Consider the following 13,858-nt stretch of genomic DNA (forward strand, 5'->3'; position numbering starts at 1 on the left):
ATGGGACTTTATGAGTTGCCCTAGGCCAAGGGTATAGATGGAAAAAAGTAGGGGCCCTAGGACAGAGCCTTGAGGGACTCCAACAGAGAGAGGGCGGGATGATGAGGTAGTGTGGGAGTAGGAAACGCTAAATGTGCGGTCGGAAAGGTATGAGGCAATCCAGGACAGGGCAAGCTCTTTGATGCCAAGGGAAAAAAGAATCTGTAGCAGTAGGCAGTGATCGACTGTGTCAAAAGCAGAGGACAGGTCAAGAAGGAGGAGGATGGAGAACTGTGTTAGCTTTGGCTGTGAGTAAGTCATTAGTAATTTTTGTCAGGGCAGTTTCGGTGGAGTGGTTGGGGCAGAAGCCAGATTGGAGGTTGTCAAGGAGAGAGTTAGATGAGAGGTGGGAGGAAATTTGAGCATCGACATGCTGCTCAAGGAGTTTTGAAGCAAACGGGAGCAGTGATATGGGGCGGTAGCTTTGCATAGCAGTTGGGTCAAGGTTAGTTTTTTTGAGGATGGGTGTGATGGTAGCATGTTTGAAGGCAGAGGGGAAGGTACCAGAAGATAGCGATAGGTTGAAGAGATGTGTTAGGGCTGGAATGAGCATGTTAGTGAGGTTGGGGAGCAAGTGGGAGGGGATGGGGTCAAGTGCACAGGTGGTGAGGTGTGATTTGGAGAAGAGGTGAGTAAGCTCTCCTTCAGTGATGTTGGAGAGGGAGGTTATTAGGGAAGGGCAGAGTTCTGGTATATGGAGTGGTTGGGGACGTGGAACAGTTAGGGTTTGCCTTGTTTGGTCGATCTTGTTTTTGAAGTAAGTGGCAAAGTCCTCGGAGGAGATGAGGGGAGTTGGGGGTGGCAGTGGTGGGTGGAGGAGGGAGTTAAATGTGCTGAACAGTTGTTTTGGGTTGTAGGATAGTGAAGATACAAGGTTAGTGAAATAGGTCTGTTTAGCGGAGGTGAGGGCTAATTTGAAGTCAAATGTAGCTTGTTTGAAAGCAGTGAAGTCGTCTGGCAGGCGTGTTTTCTTCCAACGTCACTCGGCAACCCTGGATGCTTGTCTAAGTTTTTTTGTGAGGTTGTTATGCCAAGGTTGCCTATTGGTTCGTCGCACTTTGCCATGCATGAGAGGGGCGACTGAGTCTATGGCTGATGTGAGAGTGGAGTTATAGAAAGCGGTGGCGCTGTCCGTGTTGTGGAGTGAAGATATGGAGGACAGGGGTAGGAGAGAGTCTGTGAATGTCTAGATGTGCGAGGTTTCTGCGTGCATGTTGTAATGGCTGGACAAAGGAGGCAGGGGAGGAGGACAAGGATGAGAAGGTGAGTAGATGGTGGTCAGATAGGGGGAAGGGAGAGGTTGCGAGATTAGATAAGGAACAGAGTCGGGTGAAGATGAGCTCTAGTGTATGTCCGTCTGTGTGGGTGGCTGTGGAGGACCACTGGGTGAGTCCAAAGGATGAAGTGTTGTGAAATTGGATTCTGGGCTCCCCCGGTGGCCACTTGTGGAATTGAACTTGTGTGCATCATCCCCTCTGTTCACCTGCTCCTATCAGGATGTGGGAGTCGCTATATAACCTTGCTCCTCTGTCAGTTTCATGCCGGTCAACAATGTAATCAGAAGCCTTCTGTGCTTGTTCCTGCTACTAGACAACCCCCAGCTAAGTTGGACTTTTGTCCTTGTGTGTTTTTGCATTTTGTTCCTGTTCACAGCTGCTGTTTCGTTACTGTGTCTGGAAAGCTCTTGTGATCGGAAATTGCCACTCTGGTGTTATGAGTTAATGCTTGAGTCTTAAAGTAATTTCTGGATGGTGTTTTGATAGGGTTTTCTGCTGACCATGAAAGTGCCCTTTCTGTCTTCCTGCTATCTAGTAAGCGGACCTCGATTTTGCTAAACCTATTTTCATACTACGTTTGTCATTTCATCTAAAATCACCTCCAATATATGTGGGGGCCTCTGTCTGCCTTTTGGGAAAATTTCTCTAGAGGTGAGCCAGGACTGTCTTTTCCTCTGCTAGGATTAGGTAGTTCTCCGGCTGGCGCTGGGCATCTAGGGATAAAAAAACGTAGGCATGCTACCCGGCCACTTCTAGTTGTGCGGCAGGTTTAGTTCATGGTCAGTATAGTTTCCATCTTCCAAGAGCTAGTTCTCATATATGCTGGGCTATTTCTCTCGCCATTGAGAATCATGACAGTTTGACCGGCCCAAAAAAGGGTTAAATTACTGGCTGAGAAAGGAGAGAAAAAAGAAGTCTGCTACAATTTTTTTTTTTTTTTTCCTCTAGTTCTGAGTGTGCTCTTAATTGAATCACTTGCTAGTCTGCCTATACTGCAGCCTTCCTCTCTTTCTCTCCTTCTAATCCTTGAATGGCTCTGTGTGCACCTGTTTCAAATGGATCTTCAGAGTGTAGCTACAGGTTTGAATAATCTTGCCACAAAGGTACAAAATTTGCAAGATTTTGTTGTTCATGCACCTATGTCTGAGCCTAGAATTCCGTTGCCTGAGTTCTTCTCGGGGAATAGATCTCACTTTCAAAATTTTAAAAATAATTGCAAATTGTTTTTGTCCCTGAAGTCTTGCTCTGCCGGAGACCCTGCACAGCAGGTCAGGATTGTAATTTCCTTGCTCCGGGGCGACCCTCAAGACTGGGCTTTTGCATTGGCACCAGGGGATCCTGCGTTGCTCAATGTGGATGCGTTTTTTCTGGCCTTGGGGTTGCTTTATGAGGAACCTCATTTAGAGCTTCAGGCGGAAAAGGCCTTGATGTCCTTGTCTCAGGGGCAAGATGAAGCTGAAATGTACTGCCAAAAATTCCGCAAATGGTCTGTGCTTACTCAGTGGAATGAGTGCGCCCTGGCGGCGATTTTCAGAGAAGGTCTCTCTGATGCCATTAAGGATGTTATGGTGGGGTTCCCTGTGCCTGCAAGTCTGAATGAGTCCATGATGATGGCTATTCAGATCGATAGGCGTCTGCGGGAGCGCAAACCTGTGCACCATTTGGCGGTGTCTACTGAGAAAACGCCAGAAAATATGCAATGTGATAGAATTCTGTCCAGAAGCGAGCGGCAGAATTTTAGACGAAAAAATGGGTTGTGCTTCTATTGTGGTGATTCAACCCATGTTACATCAGCATGCTTTAAGCGTACTAAGAAGCCTGACAAGTCTGTTTCAATTAGCACTTTACAGTCTAAGTTTATTCTATCTGTGACCCTGATTTGTTCTTTGTCATCTATTACCGCGGACGCCTATGTCGACTCTGGCGCTGCTTTGAGTCTTATGGATTGGTCCTTTGCCAAACGCTGTGGGTATGATTTGGAGCCATTGGAGGCTCCGATACCTCTGAAAGGGATTGACTCCACCCCATTGGCTAGTAATAAACCACAATACTGGACACAAGTGACTATGCGTGTTAATCCGGATCACCAGGAGGTTATTCGCTTTCTGGTGCTGTATAATCTACATGATGTTTTGGTGCTGGGATTGCCATGGCTGCAATCTCATAACCCAGTCCTCGACTGGAGAGCTATGTCTGTGTTAAGCTGGGGATGTAAAGGAACTCATGGGGACGTACCTTTGGTTTCCATTTCATCATCTATTCCCTCTGAGATTCCTGAATTCTTGTCTGACTTTCGTGACGTTTTTGAAGAACCCAAGGTTGGTTCACTACCTCCGCACCGGGAGTGCGATTGTGCCATAGACTTGATCCCGGGTAGTAAATACCCTAAGGGGCGTTTATTTAATCTGTCTGTGCCTGAACACGCTGCTATGCGAGAATATATAAAGGAGTCCTTGGAAAAGGGACATATTCGTCCTTCGTCATCTCCCTTAGGAGCCGGTTTTTTCTTTGTGTCTAAGAAAGACGGCTCTTTGAGGCCGTGTATTGATTATCGACTTTTGAATAAAATCACGGTTAAATATCAATATCCGTTACCACTGCTTACTGATTTGTTTGCTCGTATAAAGGGGGCCAAGTGGTTCTCTAAGATTGATCTCCGTGGGGCGTATAATTTGGTGCGAATCAAGCAGGGGGATGAGTGGAAAACCGCATTTAATACGCCCGAGGGCCATTTTGAGTATTTGGTGATGCCTTTTGGTCTTTCAAATGCCCCTTCAGTCTTCCAGTCCTTTATGCATGACATTTTCCGCGATTATTTGGATAAATTTATGATTGTGTATCTGGATGATATTCTGATTTTTTCGGATGACTGGGACTCTCATGTCCAGCAGGTCAGGAGGGTTTTTCAGGTTTTGCGGTCTAATTCCTTGTGTGTGAAGGGTTCTAAGTGTGTTTTTGGGGTTCAGAAGATTTCCTTCTTGGGATACATTTTTTCCCCCTCTTCCATCGAGATGGATCCTGTCAAGGTTCAGGCTATTGGTGATTGGACGCAACCCTCTTCTCTTAAGAGTCTTCAGAAATTTTTGGGCTTTGCTAACTTTTATCGTCGATTTATTGCTGGTTTTTCTGATGTTGTAAAACCATTGACTGATTTGACTAAGAAGGGTGCTGATGTTGCTGATTGGTCCCCTGATGCTGTGGAGGCCTTTCGGGAGCTCAAGCGCCACTTTTCTTCCGCCCCAGTGTTGCGTCAGCCTGATGTTGCTCTTCCTTTTCAGGTTGAGGTCGACGCTTCTGAAATCGGAGCTGGGGCGGTGTTGTCGCAGAGAAGTTCCGATTGCTCCGTGATGAGACCTTGTGCTTTTTTTTCCCGTAAATTTTCGCCCGCCGAGCGGAATTATGATATTGGGAATCGGGAGCTTTTGGCCATGAAGTGGGCTTTTGAGGAGTGGCGTCACTGGCTTGAGGGGGCCAGACATCAGGTGGTGGTATTGACTGACCACAAAAATTTAATTTACCTTGAGTCTGCCAGGCGCCTGAATCCTAGACAGGCGCGCTGGTCGTTGTTTTTCTCTCGGTTTAATTTTGTGGTGTCTTACCTACCGGGTTCTAAGAATGTTAAGGCGGATGCCCTTTCTAGGAGTTTTGAGCCTGACTCCCCTGGTAATTCTGAGCCCACAGGTATCCTTAAAGATGGAGTGATATTGTCTGCCGTTTCTCCAGACCTGCGGCGGGCCTTGCAGGAGTTTCAGGCGGATAGACCTGATCGTTGCCCACCTGGTAGACTGTTTGTTCCTGATGATTGGACCAGTAGAGTCATCTCTGAGGTTCATTCTTCTGCGTTGGCAGGTCATCCTGGAATCTTTGGTACCAGGGATTTGGTGGCAAGGTCCTTCTGGTGGCCTTCCCTGTCACGAGATGTGCGAGGCTTTGTGCAGTCTTGTGACGTTTGTGCTCGGGCCAAGCCTTGTTGCTCTCGGGCTAGTGGATTGTTGTTACCCTTGCCTATCCCGAAGAGGCCTTGGACGCACATCTCGATGGATTTTATTTCGGATCTGCCTGTTTCTCAGAAGATGTCTGTCATCTGGGTGGTGTGTGACCGTTTCTCTAAGATGGTCCATCTGGTTCCCTTGCCTAAGTTGCCTTCTTCTTCCGAGTTGGTTCCTCTGTTTTTTCAAAATGTTGTTCGTTTGCATGGTATTCCGGAGAATATCGTTTCTGACAGAGGGACCCAATTCGTGTCTAGATTTTGGCGGGCATTCTGTGCTAGGATGGGCATAGATTTGTCTTTTTCGTCTGCTTTCCATCCTCAGACTAATGGCCAGACCGAGCGGACTAATCAGACCTTGGAGACATATTTGAGGTGCTTTGTGTCTGCGGATCAGGATGATTGGGTTGCTTTTTTGCCTTTGGCGGAGTTCGCCCTCAATAATCGGGCCAGCTCTGCCACCTTGGTGTCCCCGTTTTTCTGTAATTCGGGGTTTCATCCTCGATTTTCCTCCGGTCAAGTGGAATCTTCGGATTGTCCTGGAGTGGATGCTGTGGTGGAGAGGTTGCATCAGATTTGGGGGCAGGTGGTGGACAATTTGAAGTTGTCCCAGGAGAAGACTCAGCTTTTTGCCAACCGCCGTCGTCGTGTTGGTCCTCGGCTTTGTGTTGGGGACTTGGTGTGGTTGTCTTCTCGTTTTGTCCCTATGAGGGTTTCTTCTCCTAAATTTAAGCCTCGGTTCATCGGCCCGTACAAGATATTGGAGATTCTTAACCCTGTGTCCTTCCGTTTGGACCTCCCTGCATCCTTTTCGATTCATAATGTTTTTCATCGGTCATTGTTGCGCAGGTATGAGGTACCGGCTGTGCCTTCCGTTGAGCCTCCTGCTCCGGTGTTGGTTGAGGGTGAGTTGGAGTATGTTGTGGAAAAGATCTTAGACTCTCGTGTTTCCAGACGGAAACTCCAGTATCTGGTCAAATGGAAGGGATACGGTCAGGAGGATAATTCTTGGGTCACTGCCTCTGATGTTCATGCCTCCGATCTTGTCCGTGCCTTTCATAGGGCTCATCCTGATCGCCCTGGTGGTTCTGGTGAGGGTTCGGTGCCCCCTCCTTGAGGGGGGGGTACTGTTGTGAAATTGGATTCTGGGCTCCCCCGGTGGCCACTTGTGGAATTGAACTTGTGTGCATCATCCCCTCTGTTCACCTGCTCCTATCAGGATGTGGGAGTCGCTATATAACCTTGCTCCTCTGTCAGTTTCATGCCGGTCAACAATGTAATCAGAAGCCTTCTGTGCTTGTTCCTGCTACTAGACAACCCCCAGCTAAGTTGGACTTTTGTCCTTGTGTGTTTTTGCATTTTGTTCCTGTTCACAGCTGCTGTTTCGTTACTGTGTCTGGAAAGCTCTTGTGATCGGAAATTGCCACTCTGGTGTTATGAGTTAATGCTTGAGTCTTAAAGTAATTTCTGGATGGTGTTTTGATAGGGTTTTCTGCTGACCATGAAAGTGCCCTTTCTGTCTTCCTGCTATCTAGTAAGCGGACCTCGATTTTGCTAAACCTATTTCCATACTACGTTTGTCATTTCATCTAAAATCACCGCCAATATATGTGGGGGCCTCTGTCTGCCTTTTGGGAAAATTTCTCTAGAGGTGAGCCAGGACTGTCTTTTCCTCTGCTAGGATTAGGTAGTTCTCCGGCTGGCGCTGGGCATCTAGGGATAAAAAAACGTAGGCATGCTACCCGGCCACTTCTAGTTGTGCGGCAGGTTTAGTTCATGGTCAGTATAGTTTCCATCTTCCAAGAGCTAGTTCTCATATATGCTGGGCTATTTCTCTCGCCATTGAGAATCATGACAATGAAGTAAGGGCCAGGAGCTTGGAGGCTGCTGGCTGGCGGGTGTCAGTAGGGATATTAAAGTCACCCATGATGATGGTGGGGATGTCAGCAGAGAGAAAGTGAAGGAGCCAGGTGGAGAATTGGTCGATGAAGGCAGTGGCTGAGCCCGGTGGTCGGTATATGACAGCCATTTGGAAACAGGAGGGAGCATAGATACGGACAGAGTGAACCTCAAAAGAAGGGAGGATAAGGGAGGGTGGGGGTTGGATAGGGTTGAAAAAACAGTTTTTAGAAAGAAGGATACCCACTCCTCCACCATGTCTGTTGCCAGAGCGAGGAGTGTGGGTAAATTGGAGGCCACCGTAACTCAGTGCTGCAGGCGAGGCCGTGTCATCGGGTGTCAGCCAGGTCTCAGTGAGGGCCAGGAAAGAAAGGTTGCAGGAAGTAAAGAGATCATGGATCACGTGGAGCTTGTTGCATATTGAGCGGGCATTCCAAAGTGCCCCAGGGAGAGGAAGCAGTGGGGTGGGGGTCAGTGGCACAGATTTTAAGTGTGAGGGGTTGCGATAGTTTCTCATAGTGTGAGAAGGCTAGGGGGAGGATTAGTGATGAATGAGGCTGGGGGTAAGAGAGAGGGGAGATAGTTATGTGGTTTGAGGGTGCGAGGGTATGGGGTTAGTGGAGGAGAGTGAGGATTAGTGGAGCAAAAAACGGTGGGGGAAATGTGAGCATGGTTAAAGAGCAGGGGAGAAAAAAAAAGGCAAGTAAAGAAAGAATACAGGGATTAGTCTTACCGTCTGGCCGATTTCTGGACTATTTCTGGTATATTTCAGAAGATACACTTAAAATATGTCACTTGAAAGTATGTCACATCTGACTAAAGTCAAATCTGACCCGCTCCAAGCAACTTATACGTTCTGCCACTTACATTGTGTTGTGTTATACACTGGGCCTGAGTTGTGGTGCAGTCTCCCCCCAAAATAAGGGTGTTTCAAATTGTCACAAAGTGGATATACATCAGTTCTGTTAGTTTGTTGTATATCAGTCAGCCACGTTCTGCCACTTACATTGTGTTGTGTTATACACTGGGCCTGATTTGTGGTGCAGTCTCCCCCCAAAAAAATGGTGTTTCAAATTGTCACAAAGTGGATATACGTCAGTTCTGTTAGTTTGCCGTATATCAGCCAGCCACGTTCTGCCACTTACATTGTGTTGTGTTATACACTGGGCCTGAGTTGTGGTGCAGTCTCCCCCCAAAAAAAGGGAGATCCAAATTGTCACAAAGTGGATATACGTTAGTTCTGTTAGTTTGTTGTATATCAGCCAGCCACGTTCTGCCACTTCAGTCTCCCCCCCAAAAAAGGGTGTTTCAAATTGTCACAAAGTGGATATACATCAGTTCTGTTACTTTGTCTTATATCAGCCAGCCACCTTCTGCCACTTACATTGTGTTGTGTTATACACTGGGCCTGAGTTGTGGTGCAGTCTCCTCCCCAAAAAAGGGAGATTCCTCCAAGCTCCTGGCCCTTACTTCATCCTTTGGACTCACTCAGTGGTCCTCCACAGCCACCCACACAGACGGACATTCACTAGACCTCATCTTCACCCGCCTCTGTTCCTTATCTAACCTCACAACCTCTCCCTTCCCCCTATCTGACCACCATCTACTCACCTTCTTATCCTTGTCCTCCTCACCCGCCCCCCATGTCCAGCCATTACCACATCATCGCAGAAACCTCGCATATCTAGACATTCACAGACTCTCAGACTCTCTTTTAACTCTGACCTCCATATCTTCACTCCATGACACAGACAGCGCCACCGCTTTTTATAACTCCACCCTCACATCAGCCATAGACTCAGTCGCCCCTGTCATGCATGGCACAGTGCGACGAACCAATAGGCAACCTTGGCATAACAATCTCACAAAAAAACTTCGACAAGCATCCAGGGTTGCGGAGCGGCGTTGGAAGAAAACACGCCTGCCAGACGACTTCACTGCTTTCAAACAAGATACATTTGACTTCAAATTAGCCCTCACCTCCGCTAAACAGACCTATTTCACTAACCTTGTATCTTCACTATCCTACAACCCAAAACAACAATTCAGCACATTTACCTCCCTCCTCCGCCCCCCACTGCCACCTCCAACTCCCCTCATCTCTTCCGGGGACTTTGCCACCTACTTCAAAAACAAGATCGACCAAACAAGGCAAACCCTAACTGTTCCACCACCCCAACCACTCCATATACCAGACCTCTGCCCTTCCCTAATAACCTCCCTCTCCAACATCACTGAAGGAGAGCTTACTCACCTTTTTTTCCAAATCGCACCTCACCACCTGTGCACTTGACCTCATCCCCTCCCACCTGCTCCCATCCTCACTAACATGCTCATTCCAGGCCTAACCCATCTCTTCAACCTATTGCTATCTTCTGGTACCTTCCCCTCTGCCTTCAAACATGCCACCATCACACCCATCCTCAAAAAACTAACCTTGACCCAACTGCTATGCCCAGCTACCGCCCCATATCACTGCTCCCGTTTGCTTCGAAACTCCTTGAGCAGCATGTCCATGCTCAAATTTCCTCCCACCTCTCATCTAACTCTCTCCTTGACAACCTCCAATCTGGCTTCCGCCCCCACCACTCCACCGAAACTGCTCTGACCAAAATTACTAATGACAGTCACAGCCAAAGCTAACAGACAGTTCTCCATCCTCCTCCTTCTTGACCTGTCCTCTGCTTTCGACACAGTCGATCACTGCCTACTGCTACAGATTCTTTCTTCCCTTGGCATCAAGGACCTTGCCCTGTCCTGGATTGCCTCATACCTTTCCGACCACACATTTAGTGTTTCCCACTCCCACACCACCTCCTCATCCCGCCCTCTCTCTGTTGGAGTGCCTCAAGGCTCTGTTCTAGGGCCCCTACTTTTTTCAATCTATACCCTTGGCCTAGGACAACTCATAAAGTCCCATGGCTTCCAGTACCACCTGTATGCGGACGACACTCAGATCTACCTCTCTGGCCCAGATGTCACCTCTCTGCTGTCCAGAATCCCGAAGTGTCTGTCAGCCATATCCTCCTTCTTCACCTCTTGCTTCCTTAAACTCAATGTAGACAAAACTGAACTCATCATCTTTCCCCCATCTCACGTATCCCCCCTACCTGACCTATCTATTATGGTAAACGGCATCACGCTCTCTCCCGCACCTGAAATCCGCTGCCTCGGGGTAACTTTCAACTCTGCCCTGTCCTTCAAACCGCACGTTCAAACTCTTGCCACCTCCTGTCGCCTCCAACTCAAAAATATTGCCAGAATCCATCCCTTCCTCACCCCACAATCTACCAAAACTCTTGTGCATGCCCTCATCATCTCCCGCCTCGACTACTGCAACACCCTCCTCTGTGGCCTCCCCGCTAACTCACTTGCACCACTCCAGTCTGTCCTCAACTCTGCTGCCCGGCTAATCCACCTATCTCCTCGCTACTCCCCTGCTTCTCCCCTCTGCAAATTTCTCTACTGGCTCCCAATTCCCCAACGAATCCAGTTCAAACTACTAACACTGATCTACAAAGCCATCCACAACCTGTCCCCTCCCTATATCTCTGAACTAATCTCCCAATACCTTCTCTCACGTAATCTCCGATCCTCCCAAGACCTCCTACTCTCCTCCACACTTATTCATTCCTCACACAACCGCCTCCAAGATTTCTCCCGAATATCCCCCATCCTCTGGAATTCCATGCCTCAACACGTCCGACTATCCACGACCCTCGGATCCTTCAGACGGAACCTGAAAACCCATCTCTTCAAGAAAGCCTACAGCCTGCAATAACCATTCTGCCGCCTCGCCATCGCCAGAGCAGCCGACTCACCACCGCCAGAGCAGCAGCACCTCTGACCTTCTGTCTCTTCCCCACTATCCCATAGAATGTAAGTCCGCAAGAACAGGGTCCTCTCTCCCCTCTGTACCAGTCTGTCACTGTAAACGTGTTTACTGTAAATGATATCTGTAACTCTGTTTGTAACCCCTTTCTCATGTACAGCACCATGGAATTAATGGTGCTATATAAAGTATATACGTCAAATTCTGTTAGTTTGTCGTATATCATCCAGCCACGTTCTGCCACTTACATTGTGTTGTGTTATACACTGGGCCTGAGTTTTGGTTCAGTCTCCTAAAAATAAAAAGGGAGATTTAAATTCTCAACTAGTTTATATACACCTTCTACCTTGTTTTACAGTACCATATAACGGTTGTTATTTTGGTAACATTTTCCCAAAAATGAGGAAGTCTGGTGGAAGAGGCCGTGGGCGGTCATTGCCAGCTGGTACTGATGGTGGTGGTGGTGGTGGAGCATCTGGTGGTAGTGGGAAAAGCAAAATAGCACCTAAGGCTGGAGGAGTTGAGCCAGTGTCATCGTCTGGCTACACAAGGTCTCGAAGGCTCCCTTATCTTGGAGTAGGAAAACCGCTTTTAAAGCCGGAGCAGCAGGAAAACATTTTGGCTTTCCATGCTGACTCAGCCTCTAGCTCTTTCGCCTCCTCTTCAGAAAGTTCAAAATATAAAAGCAGCGAGTCGTCAGTGGATGCTCCCAGTCAGGAACAAGACGTTTCCTTGTGTCCTTCACCCAAACCAAAAGTGAAGGATGCGTTAGGCGACACCACAGGTTACTCCATGGAGCTCTTTACACATACTGTGCCTGGGTTAGAAAGGGAAATTGTTAACAGCCCATTACAAGATGAATCGGACATGGAGTGCACTGATGCACAGCCACAGCTAGATTATTATGCTGTTCCATTGACTCAGATCACTACATTGCCCTCGCAGTGTACTGAGCCAGAATCTGACCCTGATGAGACTATGATGCCCTGTCCCGAACGCTATAGCACCTTACACGGTGACACAGAGGATGGTGCACATGACATTGAAGAGGAGGTGGTAGATGACCCAGTTGTTGACCCAGATTGGCAGCCATTGGGGGAATAGGGTGCCGCTGCCAGTAGCTCAGAAGCGGAGGAGGATGATCCGCAGCAGCCATCTACATCGCAACAGCTGTCATCTGGCAGGCCCGTATCAGGCCAAAAACGTGTGTCAAAAACAAAAACAGTTTTAGGACAGGGTGGCCATCCGGTGAAAGTAGCACAGCGTGTAATGCCTGAAAAGGTATTCGATAGTAGGAAGAGTGCAGTGTGGCAATTTTTTAACCAAGATCCGAATGAACAGTCAAAAGTTATCTGTAAGAAATGCTCAAAGACCTTTAGCAGAGGGAAGAATCATCAAAATTTAAATACAACGTTCATGCGTAGACATTTAACCAGCATGCACTTGCAAGCCTGGTCTAACTACCAAAAGTCACGTACCGTTGGTGCACCTGCTCAGAATGAAGGTAGTCAGCAACGCTACATTGCTTCCCTCACTGTAAGCCCACCTTTAGGACACCACCAGCAGCAAATGTAGAGGTATCGTCGCAAGGCCAACCCAGTCAGGGAATCACAAGGTTATTGGAAGGAAACACTGTATGTAGGCCAACATCAAGAATACCATCACCAACCCTCTCTCAATCCACCACCACCACCACCGCTAGTTCCACCATATGCAGCTCTCCAGTCCAGCTCACCCTTCAAGAGACTCTCGTTAGGAAAATAAAGTACTCATCCTCTCATCCGAGTACACAGGGTTTGAACGCCCACATTGCTAGACTAATCTCGTTAGAGATGATGCCCTACCGGTTGGTTGAAGCTTTCAAAGCCCTGATGGCCTACCCGGAACCATGCTATTACCTACCCAGTCGACACTTCTTTGCAAGAAAAGCCATCCCAGCCTTCCACCAGCATGTCAAAGACCGCATTGTCCATGCACTGAAGCAATCAGTCAGTAGAAAGGTGCACCTCACAACAGATGCATGGACCAGTATGCATGACCAGGAACATTACGTGTCCATCACGGCGCACTGGGTTAATGTGGTGGATGCAGGGTCCACTGGGGACAGCCATAGTGGAACAGTTCTGCCTAGTCCACCGTCTAGAAAACAATTGGCTGTAGGCGTTCGCCACCCCTCCTCCTCCTCCTCCAGAAGCGAAAGCTTGTCCACAGAGCACAGTCGCATGACCACTCCATCCGCAGCTGCCAGTGTTGCACACGAGGTGTCCCATTATCGAACAACTAGTGGTAAGCGTCAGCAGGCTGTGTTACAAATTAAGTGTTTGGGTGACAACAGACACACCGCGGAAGTACTGGCCAAGTACTTGCAGCAAGAAACGCAGTCATGGCTGGGCAGTGTACATCTTGAGGCAGGCAAGGTAGTCAGTGATAAAGGAAGGAATTTTATGGCTGCCATATCCCTTTCAGAACTGAAACACATACCTTGCCTGGCTCACACCTTGAACCTGGTGGTGCAGTGCTTCCTGAAAAATTATCTGGGGTTACCAGCCCTGCTCTTTAAGGTGCGAAGACTTTGCTCGCACATCCGCCGGTCGCCCGTACACTCCAGCCGAATGCTGAACCATCAGCGATCGCTGAATCTTCCCCAGCACCACCTAATAATCGATGTTGCAACATGGTGGAACTCCTCACTGCACATGCTTGAGAGGCTGTGAGAACACAGGCGTGCTGTATCTTATTTGTTGGAGGATACACATACACGGGCAGGCACTTGGATGGCAGACATGGAGTTGTCTGGTGTGCAGTGGCCGAAGCTACAAGACC

The sequence above is a fragment of the Ranitomeya variabilis genome, chromosome 4 (genome assembly GCF_051348905.1).
Source record: "Ranitomeya variabilis isolate aRanVar5 chromosome 4, aRanVar5.hap1, whole genome shotgun sequence".
NCBI classification, from domain to species: domain Eukaryota; kingdom Metazoa; phylum Chordata; class Amphibia; order Anura; family Dendrobatidae; genus Ranitomeya; species Ranitomeya variabilis.